Source organism: Meles meles, chromosome 18 (assembly GCF_922984935.1).
Source record: "Meles meles chromosome 18, mMelMel3.1 paternal haplotype, whole genome shotgun sequence".
NCBI lineage: Eukaryota > Metazoa > Chordata > Mammalia > Carnivora > Mustelidae > Meles > Meles meles.
The window spans coordinates 34618788-34633357 of record NC_060083.1 but is presented as its reverse complement, the minus strand read 5'-3'; the positions used below and the strand labels follow the sequence as shown (position 1 = coordinate 34633357).

Sequence of the window (14570 nt, the reverse complement as noted above, 5' to 3'; positions counted from 1 at the left end):
TATTTAAAGTGCCTGAAATGGCTTCCAAGAGAAGATAGCTGATTACCTCTACTTCCATCCAAAGTCTTTTTGAAATGGGAGAATAAACAGAAAAATAAATCCACGGCAGCACTGGAAACCCAGTTTCTAACTTAAATTAGAACCCAGTTCTAATCTAAAAGATTAGAACCTACACTGAGGAATTTTTGAATAATATGCAACAGATAGGATAAAATTGTAGGTACAGCCCAGCTGAGCAAAAGACCCCAAAACACAATAAAGATGAACAACAAAACTGCTGAAACAGTGAGTTAAGTGGAACCATGAAAAAACTTCCAGGATCACAAGCAGGGAAAACTAGGAACAGACCCTTGGGCAGTCGGCAGGGTAATTAATTAAAGGGCTGTGGAATAGCTGAACCAGTTCTGTCCTCATCAGAGCTGCTGGCTCAGGCATTTACTCCTAAGCCAGGGCCAAGAGAATACCTTTCTTAAAAGAACTGCATGATCTGTCACTGGACACCCCCAGAGTCAGCACTGGGCTAGAAAGAGAAGCAGGGCAACTGGCTAAGTAACATCCAGCAACCCAGCACACAGGGAGATCCTTGGGGAGAGCTTAAATGATTGGACATTGCTGTCCTTCTCTCCTCCTGCCTCCCAGCACTTTTGGCTCTTCATGGATTTAGACTCCGTTTTTATCTGTTTGTTCTTATGTCTGTTCCCTTGATGTCAGTCTGTCTGCTGGTTGTCTCTGTACTGGCCTCTCTCATTCCACTATCCCTGTTTGCCACTCTTAATTTTCCCTATGCTGAGGAACATATATAAATATAAGTGTGGAGAGGTAAAAATGAAATTCTTTGTTAACAAAGTATTCAAGTTTTGAGTAAAGTCCTAAGTAGCAAATGGTTTGGCTTCCTTTTTGAAGACCCTTTGGGGGTAATTTTTAACTTAAAACTATGTCACAGAAAGAGGTTTGAAAGACATGCCTCTAATAGTATCTGCTCAATTTCTGTAGTCAGGTCTTTTGTTCTTAATTTTGTATAACCTATTACATTTTTTAAAAAATCAAAAATTTTCTTTCAAAAACCCTATAAGAACTCTTTATGTAAAGAAATTCTGTAGGTTTCATAGTAGATGAAAATAATCAGTTCTAATGTATTATATGTATACTCAGAATTTTATATATTAGACATTTTTAAGTGAGGGTGGGAACAGTGGAGGGAAACACCTGCACACACACACATAGCCCAGCGGACATTGCGATCATCAGTTTTAATTACCTCACTAACATTAACCTTTACATTTGTCAAACATGATTATTCAAAGAAAATATTTGAAATTCAGCAGAACTTCTTTGGAAGAAAAGTGAAAAATTCCATCTGCACTTTTTATCTGTCATAAGATTGTAACAAGTCTGCTGTTTAAATTAGCAAATAGTTTCTGCATTGTCTTTTTATGTAGAAATATAATTGCTAATATTGGCGTATATTCCCAGTCCTTTTATAATTTTTATGACATGTCTTTTTATGTTTGATAATTCAGATAAACTCAGCTCGTTTTTCTTTTTCTTTATGCAGTAGCTTTTTTCTGTATGTAATGAAAAGCAGAAAATCACTACCATGAGGTAGATAATTCAACTGCAGTCTCTAACCTCGTTTCCTTTGGTGTGACTGTCTGCTTATCTCAAGTAACAATTTGGAATTTTCTCTTAGGTAATTACCTCTACTTTCTTCTTAGCATAAGTACACTCTGGGATGTTATACGATGGGATTTCCTCAGAAATGACAATCAGATTTCTTAGGTATTATAGCTTAAAACCAGTCCCTGGGGAATATGTAAGAGATAATTCTGAACCTTTTTTTGGATGGTAGCCTCCACTGAAATCTCACAGAAGCCCTGTTCCCAGACATGTGCAATCACACACATTTGCATCCATCTTCAGCATGTGCATAAACCCCCACTTAAGATGTAGGATCACAGAGAACATTAATGCTTCCTATTGCCTTGCAAACCTGCCCCTTCAGCTCTCGTCAGGATGCCTCTAGCAATGGAGAAGTATGGGGCTCCTGGAGGCAGCCCAGAGGACCAGTCTAAACCCACGTAAACAGTGCTCTGCGGAAGCCCTGCAGATCCCTGGAGGTGCCCCAGGGAGCATCCCAGTTAGCCAGTCAACTCCACTGGGCAAATGACTTCATCTCTGGTTCTCTCTCGCCCTGTGAAAGGTGGAGCTCACGATGTCTGAAGTGACAGGTTTGGGGGATCAAGTGAGATACTTGGAAAGTGGCTAACCAAGCACCCGGTAGTAGAAGATATTCCTTCTACAAGTGGACATCACTGCTGCTGGTGCTGCTAATGCTGGCACCATATTCTTACTATTATTTAAAGCAGCTCATTTAAATGTACTTCTTCCTCTGTGCAGAGTATTAAGTAATTATTGTCTAAATATTCTTTTAGTTTGGAGCCATTTGAAAATAGAGTAGAGGAGAGCTTGTCTTAATATATAACATTTAATGTCACTTTCAACTTTGAGTTAGAATGTAACCATCACAGGAAACCGTGGTTAAGTGTCTGAATCAGCAGCTTATCTTTCAGTTGTTTATTGCTAACTATAACAAAACTTGGGTGTGTTCCATTATACTGCATCCACTGAAATGTTATATAGACAAATAGGCATTTTTCAATTGGTATTGGAACCCTTAGAGGTGCTTATGTCAATCTCCATCAATATTTACATCGTCAGTATCGTAATGTGTTAGTGTAATCTTTATTTGAAAGAGCTACTTGTTTTGAACTGCAGTCTTTGGCCGACATCTAGATTGACAAAATAATCCTTGTAACAAAAGCAGGAAGAAGCAGTTTTTTTTTCTTTTTTTTTTTTTTTTAAGATTTTATTTATTTATTTGACAGAGAGGGAACAAGCAGGGGGAGTGGCAGAGGGAGAAGCAGAAGCCTGCAGAGCAGGGAGCCCAGTGCGGGGCTCTATCCCAGAACCCTGGGATCCTGACCTGAGCTGAAGGCAGACGCTTAGCAACAGAGCCATCCAGGCACCCCTGCAGTTCTGTTTTTAAAATGCATAATAAAATAATATCTGGCCAAATATTCCATAGGAGGTCTTTAATAAGAACTTACTGACTTCTTGGTAAATTGGCAGCCAATCCCAGGCATCTAAGTTCCTTCAAGATTTCCAAAGAAATGATAAATGTAGTGTGAAAATAGAATAAAAATCTTTAAAAACAATAGTTGTTACAGGTAAATCCCAAAAAGTTTTCGATAGGGCAGGTAGGACCACATGCAGTGAAAACACAAACCACCAACTTGTTAGCCCCCCTGCTGAACAATAGTGGCAGTTGTGGGAGTAACTGGAGGTCACTGTGGCAGGAGGACAGTCCTTAATGCATTCTGATTTGAAGGGGTAATGAATAAAGCCAACAACTAGTGAGGGGGTAACTGGGCTCTTTTTCTTCCTTTATCTTGGTGAGTCAGTGGCATTTTTGAAATCCTCACTATTCACAGATTCTCTGTCAAGCAGAAGGCCAACTGGGGCTTGGTCCTTTAGGCAGTGTAGACATACTTGACATCTGACATGCACTGGGGCACATAGGAAAGGGAGCCCAGGACAGTGGCTTCTGCACCAGATGCCACAGTGCTCTTGACAGCCACCTCTGGTCCTGGCTCACCTTGCACTCCCCTCAGATTGCTGCATCATCCTTCTACTCACAACAGAAGGGCATGCTGGCCAGCTCCCTGCCAGAGCTGCGACAGGGTAACACCAACAACAACTTGGTTGAATGTCAGTGTAGCCACAGGGTCCACACATCCTTTCAAAGGTCAAAAACCAATTCTGAGTAGAGAATTCTCTAAATTCAAGCTTTTATAAAGAGAAATACATCACACACACACATATACACATACATGTGTGTGTTGTGTTTTTTATGTTTATGCATTTATTGTGTGTGTGTGTATATATATATATGTATGCACACACATTTCATTCAAAATCTTTTAAACAAATATATATATCCATAAGCATACCGGTATATGATCCTGAAAAAGTCCACAGTATTAAAGCAAGAAAATAGAGCTGTCAGGATTCAGAATAGACTACCATCTACCAAGATGGCAGAGTGATCTCATGCCAAAACCTCCCCATTCTGCTCCTACACTTAGAAATGACATTTAAAATTATGTTTGTGTATTTAAAAGATGAAAACCAAGAAATGCACGTCTCTCTGTACCAAGAACAGAGGGTAAAACTGTAATGATAAGTGAGCCCTTAAGCTTCAGATATTCACGGGATTGAGATGAGCAGCTGGAGCCAAGGTTTCTACACCCACGAGGACCCAAGTGATGCCTGAGCAAAGGAAGCAGGGAGCAGGAATCTTCCTGTGGAGAATGCACTTTCTTAAGTTATATATTAGGCATTAAAAAAAAAAATCCATCCAATTTTGGAGCCATCTGGGCCTGCCACTAATTAAAGTTGAAAGTAAATATTCTCATCCACTACAGGTGGGAATATAATTTGGCACAAGGTCCCTGGGAATCAGTTTTGCAGTATATATCAAGAGCTTTTAAAATATCTATTTGAGAAGTGTTTTTGAAAGTTGAAATAATATTTTAATGGTCATGTATTTTAACCCAATAATCCCACCTGTTGGTATTTTGCAAAGAAAATAATGAGCAATGTGAATAAAAATACATATATAATTATTTGCATCACAGCATTTCTTTTAATGGCAGAAATAAAGATGTTCAACTGTTAAAAAATGGTTGAATAATCATGTAATTTTCACTCAACCAGTTGAAGACAAAGGTGAAGTTTACCCCTACGAAACAATGACCAGGTGATTATATAGATTTGTCTGTGCAGCCTTCCTGCGTCAATTCAGGTGTTACTGTCTGAAACTGGCAGTATTTTAGCCTTTAAAATAAGAATGTCAGTAATAGCTGCTTTTTGTCTTTAAATTCTGACACTAATTAGAAGTTATTTAGGCAGATGGGAAAACGTTTTATGAGAAAAAGGGGAAATGTTGTACTGCACATTTGAAGGACTTTATAATTGGTTTGTTGTTTTTTTTTTTTTTCCTTTTGGAAGTCAAGACTTGGTACAGCATTTCTCATTGTACTTAGTCTAAGTCTCAAACTATCATCACTGCTTCTCTTATTTCCCCCCGCACATATTTTTATTAACTAACATGAGTTTATCAAAGGAAATCCTATTTAGAATGGACGTTATAGTATTTCCTTCTTCATAAAGTTATCATTGCTACTTATGTATCTTTTTTCTCCTAGAATTGGGACAGATTGTTCCAAGCATAAGGGGATAGTTTATGTGACTTTAATGTCGTTTCGCCTGTTTTTGTAGTGAGCTGAGCCTGTTCTCTAGTGGTTTGATCATTCAGAGCTAGATAATACCCGTTGTAAATACTGGTGTTGTCACACCATTCAAGGAAAACCATGAACTCACATATTCTCTTGTATTGTTGTAATTTGAAAGTAGGTCACTGCTGTGATGTTCCATTAAGAAAATATATCGAATGTAATCTCGGGTGATCTCTGGAAAGGAAACTATGCTTGGGTTATTTAATTTTACTTTACATGAGCAAATTATTGTTCACTTCAATAAAAATAAGTAATTTCTTTCCTGGTACAGTTTTATTTCCAGGGTAAAAAAAAAAAAAAGTGAGAGAGAAATACCTCATATAAGAAAAGGTAGCCATTTAGATTTATTACTTCATTCCTTCATGAACTATTTATTGAGTATCTGCAATCAGCCAGACCCTGACCTAGGCAGTAGGGTACTAGCTTACAGAGTCCTTGCTGTTAAGCTGCTTAGGTACTTCCTAAGGGTAGAATTGGACAAACAAGTTAGCAAGTCAGTAAATAATTCCAGACAGCAGTGACTATTACGCATACAATAAAACCAGATGATGTAGGAGTGGGAATCCTAAGCCTCTTTGAAGAGGTGACTTTTGAGCCAAGATTCAGCCAGGAGAAAATCTATGGGAAGAGCTTTTTTTTGGCCAAATCCAAAAGCCTTGAGGTAGGAGCAATCTTGACATATTGGAGGGACAGAAGAAAGCCTGGGTTTCTGATACGTAGGAGGGAACAGACAAGTAAGCATGAGATAAGGGTGGAAATGTAGAGAGGAGCAGGACCACACAGGGATTTGAACAACATTTTAAGGAGTTTGGATTTTCTTGTTCTTTTTTTTTTTTTTTTTACTTTAAAGTATTATTTGCTTCAGGGGTGGATTTTCTTTTGAGTGTCATAAGAACCCCTGGTGACTTTAAGCAGGAGAAAAAAACCTGATCTGATCTACATTTTAAAAGATGATCCAGGCATCTTGTTTGAAACTGGGCTGTAGAAGTAGCAAGAGTAAAGAACACAGGAAGACTGGTTGGTGGTTACAGTGATTGACAAGGAACAGAATAGTAGCTGGGGCTGAGTTTGAGTAGCAAGGAATAAATATTCATTTTTAAGGAGAGATTCAGTAGTTCATCACTGTATATCACATTTTGGAACACCTGAAATTCAATATTCATATTTAAACTTGATATTCATTGTGCAGATATTCGTGTGCACAAAGCAGTTCTCTTGTCATCTTGGATCTTTAACTATCGCATGTTTTCCTGTTGCTCCTTCTGCACATTAATTAATTCTTGGGTATTTGCCTTTTTCATTAAACAAATTCCTGAGAATTGAAATGCTAAAGTTATGTAACAATACCAAATATGTAACTATCTACTATTTTCTGTTGGTACATAAGAAGCAGATATAATACAGCTTGCCAGTCATAAAATCAGAAAGCCACCATATTTCCAGTATTTAGCTTAGACACAAAATACCTAGTGTGAATCAATCCCAGAGCTACCACATGGTCTTCCTGGAAGACTATTTCCAGGGAAGTATTTCAGATACATACTTTAATCATGTATACTGCCAGCAGCTGGAAGCTATGAAGACATGTCCAGATGAACTCAGTTCCTCCCACCAGGCAGGAGTAAAGTTGTCAAGGGGATTGCAGTGTATACAATATCTAGGATTTATTCAGGGAAAAGCCTATATACCTTCGCACTAACATGGAAACATAGAATGATTTCCAACACAAAGGTTTAAAAAAAAAAAAAAAAATACAAGGACTGCTTCAAAACTTCCAGAAGGCAATGATGTTTGAGTGTAGTACACCATCTCTCTTCCAAAAAAATGGAACTCCAATTCCTTCACAATTAGAACTGACTGCAGTGATAGTCTACCGTGGCGCTCATGCTTCAATCCTATAACCCGACAAAGTGCGAATGATGCCAGAAAGAAATATTTTCCCTTGAGGCCTGAAAATGTCCTCATCCAAACAGAATACATTCTTTTGGGTTAATGAAAAGGTATTCTCCAGAGTTCATATGAGGACAGAGTATTAACAGCTCATCTCGAGGGAGACAGTGGCAGTAGCTGTGGTGTGCAGGAACGGCTTTAATAATGATTTAATATGATACACCAGTGTAGATCAGAAGTTCCTGCCGTGAACAGTAGAGTATTGATACTACTACTACAAATAAATATATTTAAAGATAATAATGCCATTGATAGTTTGAAAGTACTATTTTGCATCCATATGTCCTCAAGGCAACCCTGTGAGATAGGCATTATTGTTTTCTAATTTAAAAGATATGAAAAGATCAAGGCTCAGAGAACTTAGTTTACCTTACCCGTTTCTGATGTGTACCAACTACTTCATGTTCTCCTTGGCTTTGTTCCCCCAAGCACACTTCAGATGCTGAGTAAACGTTAATTTTTTGGGGGTGGGGGGGAGGTTTGCCTCAGTCACACGCTTGGAAAGGGTAATGCCAGACCCCTGACTCGGGTCTTCTAATATTAAGTCCTGTGAGTCTCACAGAGCCCACTTAGGTCATTATGTCACAACTGAATTGGCGTTTTGTTTTGTTTTGTTTTGTTTTGTTTTTTAGCATATAAAATGGCAAAATGTGGTATTCTCAGTGGTGTCTTAGATATGTAAGACATATCTTGGAGTCTTGGCTTTTGGTCTGGAAAGTGGGGAAAGTTGTTTCAAGGATTGAGTGAACTAGTATAAAAGTGCTTTGTAAATATAAAGCACTGTATAAATATAAGATTGTTTCATTAGAGTTCATTTTTTATTTTAATTAGAATCATTGACCAAAATTTACCTCAGCTTAACTAATTTTCATGATTTACAAATATTATGAATAAAACAACAAGGCTTAAAGAGCTTTAATAGCTTCGAAACAGGTATAGATTCCAACCTGTTGGAATTGATAGCAACATTGATCAAATTGATCAAAACATTGATAGCAATGTTTTTCTCAGGAGGTGAGATTGGGAAAATATCTGTGTGTTTGTTTTTTATCAGAAATATTTATATTGTTTAATTTTTCTCTCTTTTTTTTTTTTTTTTTTTTTTTGGAGTGAGCATTTGTTAATTCTGAAATTTAAAGCATCCTTTTTAAAATTAAAAGAGGGGCCCCTGGGTTGCTCAGTGGGTTAAGTGTCTGCCTTCAGCTCAGGTCATGATCTCAGGGTCCTGGAATTGAGCCCGTATCAGGCTCTCTGCTCAGCAGGGAATCTGCTTCCCCCTCTCTCTCTGCCTGCCTCTCCATCTACTTGTGATCTCTCTCTCTGTCAAATAAATAAATAAAATCTTTAAAAAATAAAAAAATTAAAGTAAAAGAATTCTTAAGCATCATAGAAAACTTACAGTAAAAAAGCTCTCTTTGAAACCATTTACAAAATAATGCATACAGAAGGAATAATAAATGTGCCTTGATAAAGATCTTGAAACTAAAGATGCAGAGTTAAGAACTGAATCTTTTTAATAGTGTTTTTCAAAAATATGTGACTTTATGAGCTATTCTACCAACATTACCAACTAGACTAAAAAAATGATCAGGTCTTGGGACTATACATTGCTATTTGTGTTTCTCGTTTCTTTTATAGTTACCACCAAATGCTAATGAAAGTTAAAGTTCAAGTAGGATAGATAGAGAGCATTGAGAGTGAGAAAACCTGCATCTAGGACAAGATTTTTTAAACCTTAGGTAAATTCCTCAACCTCACTTTTGCTCCGTTTATGAAATGGAAAGAAGGAGCATTACTGTTCATTATATCACAGGATAAAATGAAGTATCATTTGTGAAATTGCCTTTAGTTTTTACATTAAAAAAATAGCTATTTGCACCCTAAATGATATCTGTACCAAAAAGATAGTTTCATTGATACTTGTAGAAAGGCAGAATCGTATTAAAAAGACCATATGCTACAGGGTTCAAATTTCAGCCCTTCCACCTAATAGATTTATGCTTTTGGGGTTCTCTTATCTCCCTGAGTCTCGTTTTCTTCGTCTATGAAATTGGAGATATCACTAACTCGTAGGGTTGTTTAGAGGATTAAAACTAATATATCTGAATAGGTTAGCTGATTAAAGATGATGTTTATAAAGTGGCTCCCATCTGGTAGGTGCTCAATACATATCATCATTATCTTCATCATTATAACCTTCATCATTCATGGTCAGTGTGTAAAAAGGGTATTTTACTTTGTCCCTGCAACCTAGTCCGATATAAACTAATAAACTATTCTCTCTCTACCCCATCTTTATCTTTTTTCTTTTTTTCTTTTCTTTTTTCCTTCCTTTTTTTTTTTTTTTTTTTGAGAGCTGGAAACCTTAGAAGGTGGTGAAAGATGTCTACTCATGTCAATTTATGTAATCTATCATTATTAAATTACTCCACCGAGAACATGTGAGAAACCAAGTGCTAAAATGCCTCTAAAAACAGTTGCCAAGTAAATTTCATTCCTTAAAGGAGCAGTAGAGAAGCCCAGCTTCAGCTCAAATTTATTTCATGGCTATGAAGTTTGAAACAATAAAGTTTATATCTAGCTGGCAACCTCAAGGGCTCTCCAGATGTCCTAGTCTTTTAATGGAGAGGGAAGCCTTGCTGAACTTATTTAGAAGATAGCAGTACTAATACTACCTGAGAATGGGTACAGCTAGCACCAGTTCACGGCAAACTCTTAAACTAGACTTTCACCGGCATTTCACCCATACAAGGAAGGAGTAAGTCTTATAGATACCTGCTAGGAGAATGTTCCAGATTATAAGTGCAAAGGCCCTGAGGCAGGAGAGTGCCTGATACTTGAGAAAACAGGACAGTACGGATGAGAGTTCCAGCTCATGGTATCATTCAATCCTCAGCCTGTTTACTTTCATAACCATCTATTTCTTTTTTAGAGTTTTATTTATTTATTTAATCTCTACACCCACCATGGGGCTGGGACTCACAGCCCTGAGTTCAGGAGTCACATGTTCTTCCTACTAAGTCAGCCAAGGGCCCCAACAGTCTATTTAATGTTGGCTTCCTCTCTACCTCCAGATCTCTGTTTCACTCCCATATTTTATTCTCTTCATAGGACTTCACAGTATTATTTGTTTGCTTACTTGTTTACTTTCTGTCTCCTCTATTAAAATATGAGCTCCTTGAGAACAGGGATCTTGAATATCATCTTCATTACAATTTAGGTAATGTTTAGAACAGTACATGGCACATAGTAGGTGTTCATGAGATATTTCTATTTTATAACTGATTAATATTTAATAATGATACTTAATATATATGAGTGTTTAGTATATATGTTTTGATGTCACTTTGGAGTGAGTTTAAAATAATGAGGCCATTTTTATTCACCAGAGGGCCACATATCTGTAGTGTTAGTGAATACATAAGGAAATCCCAACACACTCATACAACATTGACAGATTTCACTCAGTTCAGCTCTTGTAGAGAACAGTCTCTCTCTGTCTCTGAGAGTCAAAAATGTACATTTTCTTTGAACCTCAGTTTCATTTCTAGGAATTTATTAAATAGAATAAATGCCCATCCATATGAATGAATCTAATACATAGCACTATCTACTCATAGATAGAAGTAGACACTAGCCAATTCTTCCCACAAATATTTGTTGAGCACCTACATATGAGATACTAAGATCAGACTCTGCCAATGTTGAGGATGCCCCTGTAGTAGAAAGTAAACAGCTAAATCTCAGTCATGAGGTGGGAGAGACTTGTGGAAGAACAGAATTAACTCTTTTCTCTCATACATACAGACCCTAGGTGGGTGCTACACACCATCAGCTGGGGATTTGTGACCAAAAAATTTCCATGAATGACCACACCTTTTTTTCATATCTGGTAGAAGGAACATAAGACTACAGGCATTTTCCTGTCAGAAATCCATGAATGTGAAGGGGGTGATGCTCTAGAAAGAGCAATAGAGCTGAAAAAAAATAAAGAAAGAAACCAAAGTAAATCTGTGAAAGTGGACCTCAAACAGCCCAGGCAGAAAAAGAGCGTGGATGATGCTTTCATTAAGGTGGATTGTTAACTGGTGTGTGCCAAGCTATTGTAATAAGAAAGCACTTCAACTACTGTAACACCTGCTGGGATTGTAGTTCTACTAAGAGAATCTAAAGAGGATGCAATTGTTTAATTATGTACATATCTGGACATATACCACAGATTCCAGATTCCAGTTTTGTTTTGTTTTTAAACTTGGGTTAAATGGGTTTGTTCTTAATGTTTAGAGACCATGGATAGCAATGTGACTTGTGGAGTAATAAACCTTAAAAAAATGAATTCCATTCAGAATTTCCCTTATAGTCGCAGCAAGAAGGAAAGGGCAACCGTGTACATATAAATTAAGGAAAACTTCCCAGAGTTCTAATGCTAAGCTTGGATGTTCAAACAAATGTATAAAAGCTGGACAAACAATCTAGAACTAACAAGAACTCTTAAGAATAGTGACATGAATGTTAAAGTGAGGATTAAGTTCAGCTTTTAAAAATTTTTAAAGATGGGAAGAATTGTATTTGAAGCAATAATAAAAAGAAAGAAGGTTCAGTATGTTAAATTAACATAGACAGGACAAGTCTAAGTAATGTGGTAGACCCTCTTTAAGTCAGGGTCCCTATGATCCCTCCTTCTCAGTGTTCATGCTTTTGTGTGATCCTGTCCCATTGAGGATGTGCAGGACCTGTGATTTACTTCTAACCAATAGAGCACAGCAAAGACAAGATATACTTGCTAACATTGCACAAGATTTTAGTGCCCATTTTGCTAGAGTCCCCCACTCCTTTCTGGCTTCAAAGAAGTAAGTTGCTATGTTGGGAGACCCATATCGCAAGGAACTGAAGGCAGCTTCAGGTGGATAGCCAGGGGAACAGAAGCCTTTATTAGTTCTATAACCACAAGGAATTGAATTCTTTTGACAATAGCAAAACCTTCCCCAGTCAAGCCACAGATGAGACTGCAGCCTTGTGACACTCCTAGGTAGAAGACTTGGCTATGCTTTTCCCAGAATCCTGATCCACAGAAACTGTGAGGTAATAAAATACATGTGTGTTATTCTAAGCTGCCAAATATCTGATCATTTGGCATAGCAATAGAAAATCAGTATCATAAACTACTGCCATTTGCTTCTATCTTCTCAGTTGAGAAGACAACCTTTAGAGTGGCATGGCTAGAATTTTCCCTGGAATACAGCATCCCATTCCAATTAGAATAAGAGATACAAATTACATTTAGAGCTTCGAGTCAATCTTCACACCCCCCATGAGATGATTCTTCTCTGTCTCCTTCACCTCTTTGACTCTTTTTTATCCAACTGAAGGAAATTTGGAGGAAAAAATAGAAAGGATACTTTTTTACAGTCTTAATTAAGACACCAGCCTCTAGAAACAGCTGCTGTTATGTTAGAAATGCTGTCTTGAGTCTTCCTCAGAGAAGCTCTCCCTTCTCACCATGCGATGTTGTCTTTTTTGGCTTAGTATTCCTGCTACCTATTACAGTGTTTGACACATGGTTGATTCTCCATGACTATTTGATGAATGAATTCCATGTTAACTTACCTCACCCATAAACCCAGTAAGAAAGAAAGTCATCATTCCCTACTGTGGTGCTCTTCCCTTTTTAGACTTTTGGGAATGAAAAGGCAAACATGACATTTATTTATGTACATGGAAGGAAATGAATAAACCCAGAGAATACAGAGATGAGTGAATTGCTTTTTGAATAAACCCAGAGAATACAGAGATGAGTGAATTGCTTTTTGTAAATAAAAGGAACCTTAAAAGCCTAATAGGAATACTGATTATTTCATAATGGTCTTTTTTTTGTTGTTCTCAATCTACCACGTTGTGTTCAGTTTTATAGGCGACATATTCAGTGTTGGTAGATGCCAAAAGCTTAATTGTCTGACTCCAAATGATACTGACATAATAGACTCATTTGCTATGCCTCCATTCTCTAGCTTCACATGACATAAAAATACAAACCTTTTATAACCTGACAATAATTGAAATGCCTTTATCTTTTATTCATTTTATTTTCAGCTTCCTTCTTTGTAGACCCCTCGTGGAAACATAATTTTAGCATTATTCATTACTATTTGGCATACTGAATGCCTGCCTGGTCCATTGTACCTCATTACACGCAATCTGTGAATTTTTTATAAATACTTTTGTTAATTCATTCCTAATTGTGCTATTGGACATTACTGATGGCAAAATGCCCAAAAGATTTGGTTTCATTTATATAACATACAAGTAGAAAATGAGCAAAACTATATGCTCCATTGCTTACTGTCCATTTCAGAAACATGGTGTTATTTTAATCTAAACTAAGGAAATGAAAGTATTTCAACTCATAATGTCATTATTTATGAGTGAGGAAATTGCATATTTGTTGAATTGAAACTTTCATTTATAAAAAAGTGGCTCAGGGTACCCAGCTGGCTCAGTTAGTAGAGTATGTGCCTCTTGATATCCAGGTTATGAGTTCGAGCCCTATGTTGAATATAAAGATTACTTTAAAAAAATCCAAAAAGTGGCTTAATGGCCATGTGTATTGCCTAAGAATATGGTGTGGATTTGTTTGTTTGTTTAGTAAGTACTATGTTACTTTCCCTTATAGTCTGTTCTCTAGTGTTCTTTAATGCATGAATCAGACCCCATCACCCGCTATGTCAAAACTCCCCAAACACTTCCCATTACACTTAGAATAAGATCCAAACTCCTTACCATGACTTGCAAGGTCCTTCATTTCAGCCCTATCTAGTCTCATTGTCTACCACTCTTCCCCTGCTTACACTACACCAGACACGTTGGTTGGTTTGTAGTTCTTCAAACATGGCAAATTCATTTCCACCCCAGTGCCTTTGTACTTGCTGTTCACCTCCCTAGAACAGTTTTTCTTCAGATCTTCACAAGGTTCACTTTCACATTCAAGGAGCTTTAATGTCATCTTCTGAAGAGGCTTTTCTTAGCCAATCTATCTAAAATAGTAGCCCCTGTTACCACTATCAATCACTCATGATCCCTCTAGGTTGTTTTCCTTTTTTTTTTTTTTTTTTTTTTTTTAAGATTTTGTTAGAGAGAAAGAGGATGAGAGAGTATGTATGCACGTACACGCATGGGGGGAAGAGCAGAGGGAGAAGCAGACCCCCTGCTGAGCAAGGAACCTGACTCAGGGCTGGATCCCAGGACCCTGGGATCCAAACAAAGGCA

General features: G+C 37.3%; 1 protein-coding gene across 5 annotated transcripts in view; it reads left to right on the top strand.

Annotated features, from left to right (window-relative positions):
• STXBP4 (syntaxin binding protein 4) overlaps window positions 1-14570 on the top strand; it is a 160040-nt gene that overhangs the window by 99063 nt on the left and 46407 nt on the right. The gene's annotated exons all lie outside the window — the stretch shown is intronic.